The 20951-nt window shown below is 39.9% G+C and overlaps 1 pseudogene; it reads left to right on the top strand.

Moving 5' to 3' along the window:
* LOC127696764 (ubiquitin carboxyl-terminal hydrolase 12-like) overlaps positions 1 to 20951 on the top strand; it is a 153302-nt pseudogene that overhangs the window by 131109 nt on the left and 1242 nt on the right.

Here is a 20951-nt window from a genome sequence, read left to right as displayed (position 1 = left end):
TTGGAAGACATATTGGGCAGGTGGGAGGGGGGAATGTTGGGTATTTCATAATATATATATGAAATTCTTGAGAATAACAAACCAAACGAGATACAGAAGAACATCTCCTGAAGAAGGATACTATAGATTGACTTTGGCTTCTGTACACATGTATATGCACATATGAAGCAACACATAAATATGCACTTGCATATAACTGAATGTGCATGCACATTAAATATATAAGTAAATAAAATTTGCCTAACAACAGTTTGTTAAATAACATAAATACTTTCTTGAATGTTGTTTAATAAGCAGGTTGAATAAAATCCTTTTCATATTAATAATAAAAGATAAAGAACCTATTGGCACCACCACTATCACAACAAAAATGCTTGTGTGTTCACGGTGGCCCCGGCGTGAGCATACCAGCTGTGCTGCCAGTCTAGGAAGGTATAGAGCACATAACTGTGTTCTGTGTCCTTTTTAACTGTCTGATTATCAGTTTAACATAAGCTTATTCCATTGAATGAATTTGAGTCTTCCATAAAGCCAGTAGCAGCCTTGGTGTGTACTGTCTTGTTTTTTATTTGCACCAAGTGGTCACATCAAGTAATCACCTTGTACTATGTAGATTTGTGGACATGCATTCACTTTGTGACAATTGTGCAATGAAGAAATCACAGGGATGTCATTCTCAGAATGTATCCCCACTGATAAGTGACATGTCAATGTGTATATTCATATGCATACACAGAGAGAGAGGGGGGGACAGACAGACAGACAGATGCTTTTTCCTACTTCTAACTCTAGATATAGAAGCAATAAGAATCTCTTATATTCTGGAGCACAGATTGTAACGTCCACAGTAAAAGAAGATATTTGTGGGAAAGAGGCACATTTTTAGTTTGATGTCAAAATATGTTGTGGTGAGATGTATTGCAGGTAATAAACGACAAATTAGAGCCCATTTATGCCCAAAAAGCAAGAAAACTTTCAATGTTTTATGATGTAGGTTTGAAAGACCTTGGAGCCAGCTTAATATGTATCATAACATGTCACAAGAATTAGAACATAGTAATTAAAAAGCTACAAGGCTGTAAGAATATTTTTTGAAAGAAAAGAAACTCATAATTTGAGGTAAATTTTTAAAAAAAACTTTAGAAACTGCTAATTATATAAACAGTTAAACATTTAACATATTGTCAGAAGAATTTTTGTTTTGGTATTGATAGATAAGTCCTAATTGATCAGCAAAAACTTTATAAAAGAATGCTATTTATCGGGGCTCTAGAGGGTGGTTAAGAACACTTGCTGTTCTTGCAGAGAAGTTAAGTTCAGTCCCTAGCACCGATACCCAGCAGTGCACGACAGCCTTTAACTGCAGTTCCAGAAGATCCACTCCCTATGTCATGCCTCTTCTGGCACTTGCACACATACAGTGCATATGTATACATTCAGACATACACATACACACACCGCATAAATGAAAAAAATAGTAAATAAATAAATAAATAAATAAATAAAAATAATTACTAATTTTCCTTTGGCAAGATAAGCAGGAAATTGATACCAAAGCCAAACAAGAATAGAACAGCAACGGAGCCAATGCCTATAATGAACATGGGAAGAATGACTGAGAAGTTGTTTCTCACCAGACTGAAAAATCATCAGCTGGTGGGATGGCTCAGTGATTAAGAACACTGGGTTTCCTTCCAGAGGTCCTAAGTTCAATTCTCAGCACCCACATGGTGGCTCACAACAATCTGATGCCCTCTTCTGACATGTAGGTATGCATGCAGACAACACTACTATATTTACAAAAAGACATAAGTAAATTTTTAATAAATCAAGTCAAAATAAAGACTCAGTGTGAAACTACCAGAAGAAAATGGACAGAGCTGAACATTTACACTTAATTTCCAATCAAATCTATATTGTTGAATGGGTAACTGGGAAGATTGAAACTGGAATTTGTATTTATTAATAGATTTCACACCCCTCCCACAAAGACAATTCCTTTATTCAACTGCTGCTTGATCCTTGAGGAAGACTGGAGTAATTACTTCTTGTGGCCAATACCACAGTGCAGTGTGTCACATTCTAGAGCCCACAACCCTACAACATGAGTGCAACATTGGGTGAGAATTAAGGCCCACACTGCTGTGGGCTGTCTTCTTCTGAGCTGGACTCTTAGTCCAAAGTACTTTGTAACCAGGGACAGATGAAACCAACCAGAATAACAGTTAGAAATGGGCATGTATATCTCTGCTCAGCATTTGTGCTGTTCCAGAGTTTTCAGAGACCTCATGCCTAGGTCTTAGCTTAGGATTAAGGGCTATTATGTCTGCTCAATTGCTATATAGTTGCTTCCTTTAGGACACTACCATTACTTTGAATCACAATACCTGTCACAACCTGCAAAAGGCCCTGTGAATTCCATCCTTGGAGATTGGAAAGGAGGGGTGGATCTTTAGATCCTCATCTGAGTTTTCAACTACCCTCTCCCCTTATCTATTCTCCCTCTAGAAGATGTGTGGAATCCTGCCCCAGCTGTACATGTTTGGGATGCTAGGGAAAAAAAATACATATATGAGACAGAAGGTTGACTGGGTCTAAGATTCCAGTAATACGCTTTTCCTAAATTAACACTCATGGTAGAATACAGATTTTTGGGCATGTGACTGTCTAAGAGTGACCTAGGCTCCTGTATGTAACTCCAAATAAACTGACTGTTTGAACAAGTTGGACTTATGTGAAACAGTTTCTCTGTTCTAACAGTGCCCTAACTGGAGCAAATAGGCATTTCTGTATGTCTCTCTAGGAAAAGATGTGAACACCAAATGCTGTTTTCTACACTGACCTCAGAGTAAAGTCCTGAGCTTCATGCCTTCTCTTACCCACTTAGCAAATAGAATCCAGCCACAACCTCTGCAGCCTGAGGTTGGGATAGTGTAGTGAAGGCAGTCCCTTGGTTTATAAAGTTAAAACCACATGAAGTCACTTTCACATTTGAGTCTCATAACCTTAACTTCAGAGTCTCAGGACCACAGCGCAGCTGGTGGTGACACAGGACAACAACTCATCAGGATTCCTTAGATCTTGTTAATGTGCTTACTTCCGTGAATGAGTAACACCAAAATGGAATCTTCTAGAAATTCACACAGTATAGGTTTTACATGTAGGAAGCTTTCACACCTCAGCTGCACAATGTCCGGGGAAGACCAATTTATGGCTGGTCCAAACTTTTGTCTCATTGCTTTGAGTTTTCAAGTATTTTAATCCCTCAGGTTTTTCCCTAAGGAATTATTTATTTTAGTTCTCTGTGTCTATCTGTGTAGATTATAAACTGCCTGTGTTTCATTTTTTCCCTGCTAAAAGCTACCTTACATCAATAGAAATCAGCTAAATATATTTATACTTTCAAGCTCCTGCAAGTTTTCACCATGTCTATCTTCCAGTGTGTAGTAGAATTCACTCTAACTTTACATAGATATTGAATCTTGGAACAGAGGGTTAGAAAAATAGAGTTGATAAAACTTCTCATCTCTGGAGGTAGCCAAAGGGTTAATTTAAGCAATGATTAAAAATAACACCTGAGTTATTTCAGAGTCATTTGCTTAAAGAGTCTGGCAGGGCTGCCGAAACAGTGTTCTTAAAAGCTTTTCTAGGCCTTCAATCCTCCAGAGATCACTCAAAGAGAAGAACAAGACTTTATCTGATGAAATGAGAGCTATAGGAGACTGTGATAAGAAGTGTTAAATGACTGTATCAAATAAAGACTCTGCTAAATGTCTCTGACATAGGTTGAGGGAAAAAGACATCATGAGACACCACAGAGTCATTCAAGTCTGGAGGGTGCGTTCAGAATTGGTCAGATTTCCACAAAGTTTTGAGGACCACATTAATTAAAGCAATACATGCAAGGCAAAGCCCCAGAGATCTATGGCTCATCTTTAGATGACTGATAGATATTCATTGTTCATTTCTCTAGGCTATAGTGTCTTGATCTCCAGAATCAGAATAATAATATCTACCTCAAGAGGTTGTTCAAAGGAGAAAATGAGAGGGTTAATTTAAATATCCTAGAATAGGTTACAGCTAGAACTCGAACTTGCTCCTCTCAAATATGATTAAGTGCTTTCTTTCTTAATACCCACTATGAAATATCTGAAATACCTACTATGTGCTAGGCAGTGTGATAAGACATAATCTGTTGGTTAGGCTCCTTGCCGATGTAATCAACTGCATGTATTTCAGTAAATCTATCAGAAAAATTTCTCTTTTAAAGAAGATACTTGGTCATTAATGGACCCTTAGGAACAGTCATGACTGGTGGTCATAATCTATTAGAGCATAGCTTCAGCAATCATCTGCTGTCAATAGGAAAGGGATTCTCAGATCTGTATCCATTCCTGAAAGCTAGGTGTTTATCTTGTTGGAATGTATTCCACATAACTCTTCTCTATTTCAAATATAACATCTGACCTTCAGTTTTTCATGTGTTCATTTGATTGGAGACTTGTCCAAATACCTAGAATTTCTAGCTGCAAGGGATTCTAGTAAAGTGGTTTTCTGAGTTTCAACTGGATTTTAAAGTGAGTTTCTGTATTTTATCAAAAGCCATGATAAATATCGACTCAACCTTGTCTTTGATTTTCATGAGCTCAATTCAGTGACAAGGCAAGAGTGAGTAAATTTTTAGAACACCAGGACTATTGAAGCTTCTTATATCTGCAAATATTGACTCTTGTAGAAATCTGTCTAATATTAGACATGGTGACATGACCTCCTTTAGTCTTTGAATCTGTGCATGGAAATGATGGCTTGGCAGATGCAAGGGCTTTTTAAGGGGTATTTTAGATTTTTCTCATGTTTCCATTCTGTATCAGGAGAAATTTCTATTTTCCATGGGCAGGAGCTTCAGCTTAAATTCTTAAATTGGGAAGGCATGTGCATCAAACCCTAATACAACTGCAACCTTGAATAGTCATAGCATTAACACTATAGCTTCAACATGGTCAGAAAATAGATATATGTCTTCATAACCTTTGGACATTTGAAAACCATTTTGTACATCATTGTTATAGACAAATCTAACTGATACAAAAAATGGTGGCAAATACAGAAATACACATCGAATGAATGAATGCCGAATCATAGGAAAGGGTATGTATAATGAAGATAGGATAGGAATGCATTATGAAGGAGTGGCTTAAGAGTGTAGTGAGCATTGAAAATTCATATAGACAGAGAAGTATATGGAAGACAACAACTATGCATAGTCAAAAACTCAAAGAACAGCATTGGGAAAACCAGTGGATCAGTTTTAGTGTTTTCCAAGATGTGGCAATGTCAATATCACATGATGTTTCTAAAAGACAGCAGTAGTGCTCTATGACTTACTATCTCCATGCAACCTACCCTGTTGTCTTGGTGTGCTTCTGGGTGGTATCATCCCAAATATAAACACTTATGAAGTCTCTCTCAAGGTTGATACCAGGGTGTTTTTTCTAACATACAAAAGCAAACACTTAGCCATTAAAACTTTAAGGCTAATTTTCTATACGCTAGCGATTTTTTGTGCTCCTTGTTGTCAATCACCACAAATCATCTCTGGAATACTCTTTGCATTTTATTTATTGGTAATAGCACTACAATGTGAGGAACTGTTATGCACAGTAGGGATGTCCACCCTTCAGGTTCCTCTGCTGATATTTCCTGGGTAACCTATATGAGAAGACCTTGACTATTGAAATGTAGAAATGTTATGTTTGCTGGGTGGTACTTTCAAAAAGACTTCTATTTTTCTCTGATGGAAAAAAAGAACTGACAGGCAGGTACCACATGCTTCCTATTTTCCTTTTTTTTTTCCCCTTCTAGAGCATGGGTTAGTGCCTGGGAGTAGCGATATCTTTCGTGCTTGCTAGGATGTCTTCACATGAAGAATATCAAAGCAGGAAGCTAGAGAAGACCATTCCTTGTGGCCTTCTTTATGGTTCTTGCAGCCCAGATTCTATTTCTGGCTAAGATGAAGACGAGGGTTCTTGTTAGATGTAGCCAAGTGTAGATACATATATTCTGGGAAAGCCTAGGTTAGCACCAATGCCTCAGGTGAGGGTTCTAGGACATGATAGATGAAAGATAGCAAAATACCACAAGCTGGAAAGCCTTGCTATACAAGAAGAAAGGCAAAGGTCCTCACTAGAGACAATGAAGAGAGCCTTCTATGGATAACTTAGGGCCATTGACAGTAGTCTAGATACTTTTAATCATTTTTTCAATATCATTGATACATGTTGGTGCCAGATCTTATTTCTAGGTTTAATTACATTTACTTCCAACTGGGAAATCATTAAAAGTCTGAACTTGAGTTTGCTCAACTGTCAAGTGCCATAGATATTGTGAATTTGGGGGACTGTTTTAAAACTGGTTTGTAAAATCCTTGGAATTTCTGAAGTGGAAGCAGTTATGTTGGCTAGTGATTGAGGTCAAAAGAAAGCTTCAGGACAGAGGCTGGTCACTAGATCAAGGCACTTTTAATAGCTACTGCCCTAGTTATCCTTACTGTTAACTTGGCAGAACCCAGAATCTCTTTTGTTGAGTAATTACCTGAGTAATATTGGCCTGTGAGATGTTTGTGAGGATTGTCTTGATTGATTGATGTAGAGAGTCTGGCCTACAATAGAGATATTCTTTTGTAGGTAGGAGGTCTTAACTATATAATGATGCTATGCTAGTTAAGCGTGAATTTATGATCAAGTCAAAAGCTAGCATTGCTCTGTGGTCTCTGCTTCAAATCCTGCCTTGATTTTCCTCAATGTTAAACCAGGACCTAGAAATGTAAGCCAAATAAATCCTTTTCTCACCTAAATTGATTTTGGTCAGAGTGCTTTATCACAAAAATATAAAAGGAGATAGTTCACTTTTTAATATTGTGACAAATACCTGAGAAAACTAATTTAAAGAAAGACAACTTTATTTTGCTTCTCATTTTCAGTCAATGGTCTCTTTGCTGCAGAGCTGGTCAATTCATGAAGTCTGGGGAAGAGAGAGAGAGAGAGAGAGAGAGAGAGAGAGAGAGAGAGAGAGAGAGAGAGAGAGAGAGAGAGAGAGAGAGAGTCTGAGATCCAAATATTCCCTTCCAAGTTTTGTGCTCAGTCACCTGGTTGCTTCAACTAGAACTAACCTCTCAAAGTCTTCCTCATCTCCCAATACGGCATCAGTGAAGAACCAAGCCTGTAGACACATGAACCTCTGAAGGATGCTCAGGATTCAAAACCTTAGCAATATCACTAGAATGTTTCACTTTCAGCTTCCTCCTCAGCTCCTGAGAGAAGCAGGGGACTGAATTAATCACCAATGGTTAATGAGTTAATCAGTCACACTTTCAGTACAAACCTCCTTAATAAGTAATGATGGAGTTCAAGGAGTTGGGTTGGTGAACACATCTGTTTATGGACAGAACTTATGTTTGTGAAACCGTTCTGCATCTTGCCCTCTGGGCCTCTTCACCTTTAATTCATTCCCTTGCTTTATGATAAACTAGAAATAATAGTTACATTTTTTTCTCTGAATGCTGTGAACCCTTCATTTTCATGACTATCACACTAGAATGAGAATCCTTGGGACTTTAGACTTGTGTCCAAGTTTGGCTGCCACCTAATATAGGGGGAAGCCTTGAGGTGATTAGCCCTCAGGCTGTAGGTTATGTGCTAGCTCTTACTTCTTGGTGTTAGAATTGAATTAAATTGTAAGGCACCTAATTGATGTCTGCAGGGTGTTTCTTGATAGAGGAAAAACCCTCAAATTTGTAGTAAAAGGAAATACTTTGCCTTTAGCCCTATTTCCACATAGGGTTACTTGATGTCAAGTCACAATTATGTTAACTTGATAGGTTCTAGAATTACCCAGGAGACACACCTCTCAGCCTGAGAGGGATCATCTAGTAGGCCAATTGAGTGGGAAAGACACACCTTAGTTATACAGAGCATCGCTCCGCTCCCTGGGCTGAAGCCCCCCATGGAATGAAAAGAAGGAAAGGAACTGAGCACCAGCCTTTATCTCTCACTGCTTCTTGACTGTGGATTCAGTGTGAATGGCCACCTCGAAGTCCCGAAACCATGACGTACTCATTATGACAGACTATACACTGAACTATGAGCCCAGTTAACCTGCTTCTCAAGCCACTTTTGTCAGTGTATATAGTAGTTTAAATGACAAATGTTCCCTCTGCTCCCATAGATTCAGGTACTTTAACACTCGGTCCCCTGTTGATAGTGCTGTTTGGGAAGGCTTGGTCTTGCTGGCAGAAGTGGGCTTTACGAGGTTATAACTTAACCCCACTTACAATTTACTCTCTCTGCTTCTTGCTGAAGTCGAGGATGTGATCTCTCAGCTTTCTGCATCCGTCTCCATGCCTATTGCTTGCTACCATGCCTCCTCACCATAACAGACTCTTTAATTTTTTCTAAAAATCGAGATTACGCTTATGGCATTTTCCCCTCCCCGCTCCTTCTGTCGTCTCTCCCTTCCCCAATTATGTCCCTTCCCGCTCCCCTTCAGATTCATGGCCTCTTTTCTTCTAATTGTTATTGTATGCATGAAAGTATATGTATATGTACATATTCATAAATATAGCCTGTTCCATTCCTACCATTTGGTTCTGGACAACTAAATGGATTGTCCTCAACCAACTGGAATTATAATCCCAAATAAAGTCTTTCTTTTGTGTGTTGCCCTGACCATGGTGTTTTTATACAACAACAGAGAAGTAACTATTATAGGATATTTTGTCATAACAGCAAGAGCCATAACAACTGGGGTCACATTCATAGGCACTGGAAATCTATCTTTTTTGAGAATATGATCCAACCTATAGCAATACTTACCTCTCTAAGTCATTGCCATGGGACAGTATACACTGGTATGAAGAGCAAAAGCTCTGGTGTGTGTGTGTGTGTGTGTGTGTGTGTGTGTGTGTGTGTGTGTGTGTGTGAAGAACTGTGAAGCATTCCAGTTCATATGTTGAGAGAAGATCACATACAGTCTGAAGAAGTAGGGAGGCAGAGGTGGGTCACTGGATCATGACATTGTCACAGACTGTCATGGACATTGCCACATACACAGAAGCCAGTGTGTTTGGCAGCCACTTTCTTACTATGTTCCCAGTCTTCAATAGTCAATGAACAATCTTAACTAGTCCCAATGAGAGATGTTAGAGTCAAAATGGAGACACTTGTACTAAACTAAAATAGTGCAAGAAAGTTAGGAAGACAGAGCGCTCGTGTGCCTATGTCTGATAACAAGAATGAACACAAGAGACTGCCAGAACCACAAAGCACAAGGGCCACTGAAGGCTTTTACAAATAGCATACATTCACAAGCAAATCTGCCAGCAACAGCCTGTCAAGGCCTGGGCTGATGCCACACTTGTTATTGATCATTGTGGTCAATGATCATTGTTTTACAACAACTTACTTAACCTTATCTGTTTCATATTTAAAAGATCTTTTCTAAATTTTGTGGGTAGATTTGGGGTGGATGGGGACTGGAGTAGGAGTGATCAGGCAGTGGGGAGGGAAGGAGGAAGGGAGACAGTGCTGGGGGAGGGGATGGATTTGGGATGTGTTGGAGGGGTGTTGTGAATACCTAGCATAGTGGAAAGTTCCTGGAATCTATGAGGGTGACCCTAATGAGGACTCCTAGTAATAGAGGATACAGAAACTGAACTGGCCATCTTTTGTAGCCAGCTAAGGCTTCAAGTCGTGGGACTGGGATGCAGTCTGTTGAGTGGTTGGCTAAGGAGGTTCCATGGAGACCCCTAACAATCCAGACTGATGCTGGGACAGAGGATCACTCTCTCAAAACTGGTGCTGGGGCCCCATTGTGGAGGACAGCATCTACATGGCCTATTGAACGTAGCGAGTTTGAACTGGTGTCTGCATGGAGCCTTCACTCCTACATTCTCATTTTTTGGTGTAAGAGGGTACTCTATAGGCTACAGAGAGACATGAGCATTAGCCCAACCACGAAACCCTAGACCTGCAATCTTTTCTGCCTATTAGATGTGCTGGGGCAATGGTAGTGCAGAATTTGTGGGAGTGGCCAAACAATGTTTGATTGAACTTAAGGCTCTCACACCATGAAAGGAAGCCCATGTCCCACACTGCCTAGATGACCAGGAATGGGGGACTGGATAGCCCAGAGACCTGGAGTAGAGCTAAACGTGATTGACAAAACAATTCTATTGATATTCTTATATATTGATTTATCAGTGGTTTGTCCAGAAGTCAACAGAGAAGCTTCCTCTAGGAGCAGATGGGGGCAGGGGCAGAGACCCACAGCCAGACATTATGAAGGAGAATCTAAGTTGGAAGTCTCCTTCAGATCCCTCCCTTAGGAGATTGGAAAACCTGCAGATGAGGGGAGGAAAGAGAGTAGGAATCAGAGGGGATGGAGGAGACCAGGAGAACATGGCCTATTGAATCTACTAAGTAGGGCTCGCATGGGCTCACAGAGAATGAAGGGGAAAGTGTAGGACCTGCGTGGCTCTGCACCAGGCCCTCTGCATATGTTATGGCTGCTTGCTTGGTGTTTGTGGGACTCTTAACTGTGGGAGGGGATGTAGCTCTGATTCGTTCCTTACTGGATTGCCTTGTCAAGCCTCCATGTGAGGGCTTTTGCCTTGCCGTGTTTTGTCCTGTTTGAATGTTGTCTCCTGGAGGCCTCCCCTTTTTGGAAGGAGAAATGGAGGTAGGGGTGAATCTGGGAGGAGAGGGAAGGTAGAGGTCGTCTGAGGGGGGAGAGGAGAGGAATGGAAACTGTGGTCTAAATGTATTGTATGGGGGAACACTCTATTTTTAATACATTTTATTTTTAAAAAGAGCGAAACGTTGTTTCCAGTTTCCTCTCTGAATGTGGCCACTTTGCTGTCGCATGTATGCTCCCGCCACAATGTTTGTTCCTGAATTAATCCACTCTCACTGTAGAACCTCTTTCATCTCACTGTAGAACCTTTTACATCTGCATCCCTTACAACCTACTTTTGTTATATAATTGGATGCTCAGGGCCGGCAGTTGAACTTCATTGGCATCTTTTTTTTTTTTAAAGTCATGAATATAACATTGTGTCTGTGTATATGTGCACATCTGGAGGCCAGAGGTCAACCCAAGTGTCAATCTCCAGGAACCATTAGCATTGTTTTTTGAGACAGAGTATCTCACTGAACCACTGACCTTTGAATTGGTTTCCTGACTGGCTACCTGGCCAGGGAAATCTAGGTCATCTCTATGTGCTCAGGTGTTGGGATTGTAAGTGTGTGCTGCTCTTCTGGGCGATTTTTTACTTAAATGCTAGAAACTGATTCCATGCTTGTGCACAGACACTTTGTCAACAGAGCTGTCTCTCTGGGGACACTGGGATCTTTCCTCACCCAGGGCTTTCTGACCTTAGTTAACTAGGCTTTCCCTGGGACTTGATGTGTATAATCACATGATACAACAGTGGTAACAAACTAACAAACTTATACTAATAACAACGGCAATTGGACCACTATAAGGAAGTCTAAGAGAGTGTTTGTCTAGCTGATGAGAGGATTACCTTGAGTTGACATGGCTTTCTGTGGAGCATGGCAGTTGATTAACTTGGATGCTAGAGAATTCTCTGCAATATGAACTCTGTTTGTCATGGGGAACCTTGAGTAAACAGACAATGAGATTGCCAGACCAGAAATTCCCTCCTTTATTCCTAGAAACCGCTTCCTATTTCTTGCTCAGCCTCCTTAATTGCTTTATAAGGAAGATTATTATTATTTTTTTGCCAGAGTGAAATGTTTTAAATATTGCCTGGATTTAAAATTGGCTAAGGAGGTCAGTACTGCCTGACCCAGCTTAAATCTCCAAAGAGCCAATCACAGCATATTGCACATAGACACAGCTGGCTGCAGGGAGCAGATTTTATTTTCAAGATGACAGTTTCATTTCAGTCCGTTTTGCCCACACTTGGAAGGGAAAAGAGTTTCCTATGAAATTAACTGAGCACCATTACTTTTCTGTCTCTGCTTTTTCAATTAAGTATTGTGGTGCTGAGGCCCCTTTCTATCCAGGTTTACCAGAATGGGCAGACTCAGTTGCTGGGAAATCTAACTCTGAGAATCAGAGTTCAATGTTCCTTGGTTGAAAGTGAGTTTTTTCTCCTTACAAGTGCTGTAACTTTGTATATTTTTATCTTGGGGTTCCAATCGTGCATTGATGACTGTAGAGAGAATCCTTTGTATGTTATGAAGAAGCATCACCTGTCAATAAAAAGCTGATGGTCTGTTAGCAAAAGGCAAGAAGTAATATGAGGAAGTTCTGGTAGACATACTGGAACTCTAGGAGTTCGATAAGATCTGGTGATTCGTGTCATTCAGACTTGGAAGACATTGGTATAATAAGCCTCTGAGTTGTTATTCAAGAACTGGGGTGCAGGATGTGTGAGAAAAAGTCCACAGTTACAGGCGACCAAATATAAAATAGCAGCTTCAGACTGGCCTATGATTTAGGCACTTGATAAGCTTAGTATTCTCTTCTTGTTCATTTGTGAAAACTTCTTCCCAAGTTTCTGTGGTTCCAGATAACTCTTGAGCCTACTGCATTCATCTGCCTGCCTGCCTGCCTGCCTATCTATCTATCTATCTATCTATCTATCTATCTATCTATCTATCTATCTATCTATGTATCTATCTATCTATCGATCGATCTATCGATCTATCTATCTAGTCTATCCACCTTCACACTATCCATCTATCCATCTATTCACTCACCTACCCCTCAATAATCTAACCCTTCCTTCTTTACTTCCTTCTTTACTTGTTCTACTACCTAAACTTATTTTCCTGATATTCTGCCTCATTTATAAGCTTCTTGGCCATTTGGAACTTATCTTATAATTCATGAAAATGTCCCTAGACTTAGAAGACAAAGAATTTTTAAGCTAGAAAATAGTTCATGGATGAAAAGAAGATAATTACTTGAACCACACCATATGGTTTAGTGGAAACAGCATACTTATTTGTTTAGGCTCTGCACTTCACCGACAGTGACTCTGGGTAGGGTATTGTTTCTTATTAGTATTGGCAGGGTCCTAAAGAGAACTGTTTATCATAGTATTAGCCTAGAGTGGTCTTGACTGCTGCTCAGGATTAGTACTTTAATAATCTGCACAATTAACATTGGAAGATTGATTTAGTTTTGGAAGAAGCAGTTTCTCTAGGTTGTTGATAGTGGGATTCTATTTTCTACCTCTAGCTTCTGGCGACGCATTTTAAAAAATATTATGTAGTTCAAACAATGTCTGTTTTTGTTTGTTTGTGATATCTTTGGGTCACATTGCCTGTGGGCAATGATCCGGGTAAAGGGTATAGATATCTAGAGGATCCTTCCAACTTTGGCTGACTTTATGAGCTTTTAATAAGTGTTTAAGAATAAATAAATTGGGCTGGAGAGATGACTCAATAGTTAAGAGCACTGACAGCCCTTCAGGGGTCCTGAGTTCAATTCCCAGCAACCACATGGTGGCTCACAACCATCCATAATGGGATCTGATGCCCTCTTGTGATGTGTCTGAAGACAGCTACAGTATGTTCATATACATAAAATAAATAAATAAATCTTTTTAAAAATAAATTTCTCCCAGGGGAAAATCAATGTAGGCTGCCAGGGGAAGGAGAGGCCTGGAGGCCTGTTATGAGTTTTCTTGTAAGCAAACCCTCACACAATGCCTCTAGCTAGTTACTAGCAAGTTTGGCATCTGTGTTTCCCATCTAACTTCAAATGCTGATTGGGTTTGTCAGGGTGACACACTGAGCTGTCAGTCAGGGTCTAAACAAGGAAACATTGATAACACCTCACAGATTTCCTCAGAGACAAATACACAGTGAGTTTCAGATGCTGGTAGAAGTAGGGGCAGTGTGACTGGATGCAGAGACACACAAGGTCAGTTGAAACTGCTTAGTAACAGTGCGTCTCTGTTGAGGGTGGATATCAAGAGTGACTCTCAGAAGTACTGTTTCCATTTCTAACTGCTTGTGTTTGTTTAGTGGTAAGAGAGGAGTCACATCATGGAATAAATATCTCAGAAATTAAAAATGCCATCTTAAGGTCCTAGTAAGGAAGACCCTTTAAGTGAGCTTATGGAAACCAATTATTAGAATTACAAAATTCTGAAAATACACCCAAGACTGCCTTATGTGCCTCTGAATTTCACAACCATAAAAATAAAAAAGCAAGTGTTGCAGTTGAGAAATGTTTATAAGAGTATATTTTCATTATGTGACATTGAAAATGAGGGGCAAAGAAATTCCTGTTATTTACACAGGTGAACCCCCAACTGCAAAAGTTGTGGTCACAGTGTATGGCAGGTACTTTGTTGAAATAGGAAAGGCATTAAACCTGTGAGTTCAAGACATGGGCAGAAAACCTGCTTCAAGTAATGACAATATGCTGCTCCAGAGGCATTGGGTTTGGTATCTTCTGAGTATTTTGGTATCTGCTCTGGGTGATAGAATTCATTCCCGGTAGATATGGGAATCTATTATATTTCTGGGATGAGTGGATAGTAGGAACCATGAAAGCTTTTCATTCATGATGCTTTGCAATTCTCAACGTTTGGGAATCAACTGCTATGTCTTTCAATTTGAAAAAGAGAATATTGTCTGATGCCCAGGTGTGAATATGAGTTGCTATGTATAGTGGTTTACCCCAACTATTAGATGTAAGGTAGTCATTCCCTTCCTTGGCTGTTCACAATTGAACTCTAGTCAACAGAGATCCCACACTGTATGGTAGCAATATCAGACATCCAACTTCTAACTTTGCAGAAATATGAACTCAAGATGAGTTAACAGAAGCTGCCTCATTTAGGAAAGAAGCCTGGGTTCCCACAACACTTTGTGAGTGCACACCTCCTATGATCTATGGACCTCTTTCTAGGCTCCACCTCATAAAAATTCTGGATACAAAGCTTTACATGCATGGGCTCTAGAAGATACTTAACATCTACACTACTACAATAATTTTGACTGAAGGCAGGTGGAAGGGATATGTATTAGGCAGGGTTCTCTAGGGGAACAGAAATGGGAGAATGAATATGTAGTAAAAGAGGAATTATTTAGTTGGCTCATGGGATATGAACTGGTAATTCTCCAAAAGGACTTTCTGCATAACGGAGAGACTGGAAACCAACTAATTATACAGCTGATGAGAAAAGAGGCTTAGACAGGCCCGGTCTAAAGCAGAAGTCTTAAAGGAAGAGCCTCTAGTCTTCAGCTCATGCTGGAAAGCTGATGAAACTCGATTCAAAGCAAAGAACCTTAGCAACAGCTAAAGCTACAGCATAGATGCGCTTGATAACAAGGGAGGAAAGGCAGTTAGAGAAAAGTAAGAGCTCACCCCGTGAGCCTTCTTATATCTGGTCCACCCACTGGAGGGAACCTTTCCCCAACTCTTAATTTGTCCAGGAAAAACCCTCATGGACATGTTCAGAGTCTTGTTAGCTGATTTTATATCTAATCAAGTTGGCAATCAATATTAACTACCAAGAACAGGTTACTTTGAAATTACTCACATGATAGGACAGGGAATTCAAATCTGATAAAAATCCAGAATGACTTGAGAAACGGATTTTGGACCCCTTATGAAGCATAATTTAATACATATTTTAAAGATCCAGTTTGAAAGGCATTATTAGAACTTTGGATATATTAGGGAATGAGTGATGAGGTTTTAGTGCTGTTGATTTTTTTTATTCAGAAAAGCATTGATGCTTGAGTTTTGGAATGGGGGTGGTGGAATCCTCTGGAGAAGTCTCTTGGGTTCTTTGCACTCTCCTCCCTGGAGTGCAGTCTCTTACTAGTGAGGTGAGTTTGGGAAGCTAAGGTAAGCGCATCCTTTCATTTCTTCTTGCTCCAGGGAGGGTTGAACTCCCACCTCCTACATGGCCCACCTCCATGTGGAGAAGCGGGTTTTGTGGGAAGGCTCTCAATGCTACAGTGCCACCTTGGTTTCTTGTTTTAAATTTTACTGTAAAAAAAAGTCTTTAAAATGAATAAAACATCACAAATCAAAGTTAGTTAGACCCAAAGTCTACCCAATTCAATGAAATTATTTTCTTGATTATTGATGCAATGTGAGGTGATGAAACAATATCTGTATGTCTGAATACTATTATTTGACAATCAGATTTTATTTTTTATTTAGCTTTTGTAGTTCATAATTATTCTTTAAATATATATTTATGTTTTATTAAGGGTAATACAGGAGTAATAGCTATTTAACAACTCAAACCAGAAGAGATACAAAGGTGAATATTTACAGAAAATCTCATTTTATGACAAGTCTATCTGAAAATGTGTTACTTCCAGCAAAGGGGAGTTCCGTCTACTTTTGGATAGGCCTATTAGTTTCCCACTGAGAGGGGAAGACATCTGCCTCTCTCCCCTTTCAGCCTGTTTAGAAGTGTGTGTCCATTCCTCTCCTCTCGGCGGTTAGACCTGCCCCTTGATGATATGATATGAAAATGGATCTGCACATTGAACACAAGCCCAGGTGCCTATTTTTATAACATCAGCTGTTAAAATGATTAAACACGTTTCTCACTTTTTTAAGTGCAGCAGCTGGAGTTTCAGTGTTTCACCAATTCGTGCTCAGCGTCGTTCGGAGGTCTTCAGCCTCCCAGATCTTCGTCCATGAGCAACCAAATAAAGATTCTCTGGCCTCTGAGTCCCTTATTTTCCCTTGCTCATGTTCTTTGTGAACTAGGTATCCATGGAAACAACGGAAGATTACTACTCAAAGTAGACAACCATCCATTTCTCTCTGGACAATATAGTACAAATCGTGGTTGTGTAGGGAAGATTTGAATTCCTGCAAAGATTAGGAGGTGCAGTTGGAGGTGGAGTCGGGAGAGAGGTGACCAAGGTCGTGCCTCCAAACCTTTTCCTGATCATCTGAATACAAGATGCATGAAAGGCTGTACATGGTGTGTCTGTAACACAAGGACCCATCAAGTCCCATGAACACTTCTGTCTGGTCATTCAGTGCACAATTTCTTTAACTTTTTTTCACTCACGATCCCTTCTTTCTTGAGAGATTTTGATATGACCCTGAACATAAGTGTGTAAAATAAATCAAATATTCACTTATAATAAATCATAAAGAAATTCATTTAAAAATAAGTTTTTGATATACATCTTAATATCTGCTAAAAGTTTGCTTATTAAGGAGGTAGGTGATATTTATTTTTACATAAAGAAGTAAACTTTGGCTGAATCTATGAGCCTGCAGAATGCAGAATCTTCAATATCTTTCCGAGTTAATTGATATTTTGATTTTATATTTGTCAACTTCAGAATGCTGCTTTGCCTAAATACATAAGACAAAATAAAAGAAGTCAGTTTAGGGCCAATTTAGACATTGTTGGGAACTTTTCTAATCCCAAGTACAAACACTTGGGAATGATTCTTTGTGAAACTCAAGTCAGCAAATCAAACAGCAACTGGAGTAAAAGTCAAACATTCTGAGACAAACCCAAAGGTGTCCTTTCTTAATGTTTACGCAGTAAGGAACGAAGGTAGTAGACTTTCAAAAGTCACGGTTTTCTGTATTTAAACCATTACATTCTCTAGAGCAGAAGGTTGTACAAACACTGCGGTTCATAACGGACTGGAGCCGTGGATTTGGACTGAGGTGCTCCAGGAGGCACTCAGTGACATCACACTGTGCACAACACAGAGCGCATGTGCTGTGTGCTCAGAGCCAAGGTTGCTGTGACATCCGCACAACCTTGGGGAGTGCAGTGAAAAGCACCAGCTCCATCGCAGTTTTGATTTTAAGTTAATATTTGGTTGCCCTTTCCTCTTCCTAAGATCTTTGTAACTCTCACATTCGGTTACGAGGTTGTGGTCGACAGTTTAAGAAGGTGTGGTTTAATGAATCTGGGACTGGGCTCTACTGGGGCTTCCGTGGTGGTACTAAGTGCCGTATTTCTGTGATAGTGATGACTCAGCCCATCATGCTGGCTGGCTGTAACCAGTGCTGTGGCTGGAGTGAGCGGCAGCTGGTAGGTTCTAACACGCCACGCTAGTTTATGTTGTCCATATCCTTTAACACCATGGTAAAAGCTTCTCTGAAAGTTTGACTGACGTTTTAATCCAAGATGAATCTCTGTAGATACCTAATATAGCTGGTGTTCATGGAATAAGTTTGCTTTTCCAAAGATCTACAGGAAATATTATCTAATTTAATTATTTTTTGTGTTTTTTATTGTATTTAAGTGTGTGTGTGTGTGTGTGTGTGTGTGTGTGTGCGAAATGTGGTAATCAGAAGATCACTCGGAAGAAGTTTGCTCAGTCCTTGTAATAAAGTCAGAGTGATGGTCTCCCGGATTATCTGAACAGATTATATTTCTCTCTTGATAAAAAGGCAAGAAAAGTGAAGTCTTAGCACTCTGTCTGATTGTACTGACAGTGAAAGCCATTTGCAAGCACAGGCATGCACACAAACACATGCGCGCGCGCGTGCGCGCGCGCACACAGACACACAGACACACACACACACACACACACACACACACACAGCAAAACAAACCAAGAGATAGACTCCTCAGGGCAGGGGGGGGGGCGGGGGAGGAAGCAGGGCGGGAAGAGCAGGGTGTTTGGGTGGGTTCCTTTTCTCCCTTGGAGTTAGCTGCTCTGAGCTCTTAGAGGGGATTAGAAAATCTGGGAAAAGACAGGAAAGCTGATTGGCTGTTACTAGGTACCCTCTTCTAAAATCTTGCTTAACAGTTAGTTTCCCTCTGTCACCAAATCTTTGTCCTGGAGAGGGAAAGGAAGCTGTTTTAACCATTTACATGAAAATATTAATGTTAGTCTACCTAGATTCACTTGTCCATGTCTGTTTACCTTCTGGGGATCTGACTCCTACCCCCTAACTCCCACTGTGTGGGACCCGGAGGTTGAACTCAGGTTGTCATACTTGACAGCGACTATCAGTACCTGCTGAGCCATCTTGCAGGCTCATTAATTTAATTTAAAATAAACGTATGGGATAGGAATTATGATATTCATTTGATGCCAGAGGTCAATGAGAAATAATGTGGCTTCCAAAAAAATCAGAACTGCATAGAGAAAGAGGCTCGACTTAATCATAGGTCTGGTTTCTCTGTGCATGTGTGGAAGATCCTGCCTCTGACTCCTTTCTCTTACATCTTAGAAAATTGTATTATTCTGTTCATATAGATTTTGTACTTTTAAAAATTAAGATTTGTTGTCAGTGTTAAAAATGTTAACCAATTAATGATGACCAAGTAGACACAAGCCAGATAACATTAGAAAGTGAATCAACAGAATTATTCTTGTTAACGGTAGAACAGGAAAAGGTACATTTATTTATCTCTTCAGGGGACTAAGCAGCATTTCCTGAAATTTAATTTCCACTAGTAATTACATTTAAAACATTCAAAGACTTAGCACGTTACAGAATTGACATCATACTAAAGGAGTAGACAGTGGAAGCGAGGTCATTAAAGTCAAGGGCGATTCGAAGTGTGCATTGTTGCTGCTGCCACTCAGCACAGCTTAAACGTCGGCCGGGGCATTGAACAAAGAAATGAAAACAAAGGTGTATCCATGGAAAGAAAGGCAATAATCAGTGTTTATGGAAGAGCTGATCACATACTTTTTAAAAGTAGCGCATGGGAGTAGAAGAAGAAACTATTAAAAATAATTGGAAATCCAAAAGGTTGTCTGATTAAGACATCAATGCACAGGAAAAAAATAGAATGGAAAAGAATCTATCAGTTTTATGAACAATGACTATTTTTCAACCAGTGTGTATATATTAATTTTGTTTTTCAGTGTTGTGATAGTTACTTCACTGAACGTCTTGAAGTGTTAAGTGATTTAAAGTATTTTGCTTATATTTGTATTGATTTAAAATATGATTACCTATTCATTTATTATTTTATTATTAATAATTTATTATTTTATCATTAATTTACTAATATTATTAATTTAAAAATATAAGTGTGTGTGGGGGGGGGTGACAAAAGCTCTCTTCCTTTCAGAGCCATTCAAAATTAAAGGATACCCATGATCCTCTCTGTTGGGAACAGAAAACAAGTCACCTGGCACTTCACAGGCAGAATCACCTCCTTGCATTATGCATTTGAAAGGAAAGAAAAAATTGAAAGGAAGGAAGGAAGGGAAGGAAGGAAAGAAGGAAAAAAGGAAGGAGGGAGGGAGGGAAAGAGGGAAGGCAAGAAGGAGAGAAGCAGGGATGGAAGGAAGGAGGGAGGAAGGAAGGAAGAAAACCTATCTTGTTAGGACCAGAGATAATTTAACTAATAAAGATAATTCGTTCTCTTCTGTTTGTTTGTTTGTTTTTACCATTTAGTTTACTTTTATTTATGTGTATGTGTATTTATTTCTGGTATCTGAGGAGACCAGAAGAATCTGAGGTAGTCAGATTCCCTGGACCTGGAGTTAGAGACTGTGCTGGCTAGTTTCATGCCAACTTGACACAAGCTAGAGTCACTTGTGAAGCAGGACGCTCAGTTGAGAAAATGTCCCTGTAAGACCGGCCTGTGGTGCATATATTTGATTGATGAATTAACCAGAAGGGCCCAGCTCACTGTAGATGGGGCCACCCCTGGGCTGGTGGTCCTGGATATTATTAGAAAGCAAGCTGAGAGAGCCATGAGGCATCAAGTCCGTAGGCAGCACTCTTCTATAGCTTCTGTGTCAGCTCCGGCCACCAGGGTCCTGCCCAGCCTGAGTTTCTGCCCTGAATTCCTTGCATGATGAACTACAAGGCAAAACAAACCCTATCTTCCTAAAGTTGGCATGATACTTTACCACAGCAATGGGAAAGTCACTGAGAAACAGGAGGTTGTGAGCTGTGTCACATGGTTGCTGGGAACTGAGTTAAGGTCC

Source organism: Apodemus sylvaticus, chromosome 11, assembly GCF_947179515.1.
Source record: "Apodemus sylvaticus chromosome 11, mApoSyl1.1, whole genome shotgun sequence".
Classification (NCBI taxonomy): domain Eukaryota; kingdom Metazoa; phylum Chordata; class Mammalia; order Rodentia; family Muridae; genus Apodemus; species Apodemus sylvaticus.
This window is presented reverse-complemented; position numbering and strand designations above follow the sequence as displayed.